A 749-nucleotide genomic window follows, 5' to 3' on the forward strand; every position below is an offset into this window, starting at 1 on the left:
CCCACATTCAAAACATCTCGTGCGCGGGCAATGCGCCACTAGATGCCCAAACTTCCCGCAACCATGACACGTGCGGTCCTCTCGCCGACTATTGTTTCTGGGTCTCGCCTGGGACGCTCTATGTTCCTGGTTAATATTTCTCTCTCTTCTAGCATCTCTGTGCTCTCTCCTTCTCCAAGGGTTAGGCATGTTTCTCGGCCTTTGATATTCTATCCGGGTCCACCCCGGCTCTTCTACTTCCATTCGGGCCTCCACCTCCCTTGCGCTTGTCTCTATAAGATCTTGAGCACATTCCACAAACGAGCGGTCTTTCGGCATTCCTTCCTTCTTCCCCAGTTCTTTTGCCAACTGAATCTTCAGTACTGTGGATAGGAATTGCATTCGACCCTTTACTTGGATCGTCTCCAACATCTCGCTAAATTTGTCTTGAATTCTGTTATAGCGTGCCAGGAGTTCTGCGGCACACTGACCATTAGACTGTCTCGTTTTTTTCGTTTCTCTGAACATCATGAATATATCCTCCTCTGGGGTCCACCGTCCTCCTCCGAAAGCCATCTTTAATCTTTCTTTGATGACCTTCCAGGAGGTCTTTTCATCTGCCTGAATCTGATTAAGGATACTTCTTTTTACACGGCAGACTACCGCTGCTTTCAGTGCTTTTGCATCCTCGTTGTCCAATAGATCCTCCGACATCTTCGCTTCTATTCGGCCCATCTATGACCCCCTTTTAAAAAATGATTTAATTCCCC

This window comes from Halyomorpha halys, unplaced genomic scaffold, assembly GCF_000696795.3.
Source record: "Halyomorpha halys isolate HHAL.00 unplaced genomic scaffold, Hhal_1.1 Scaffold315.1, whole genome shotgun sequence".
Lineage (NCBI taxonomy): Eukaryota > Metazoa > Arthropoda > Insecta > Hemiptera > Pentatomidae > Halyomorpha > Halyomorpha halys.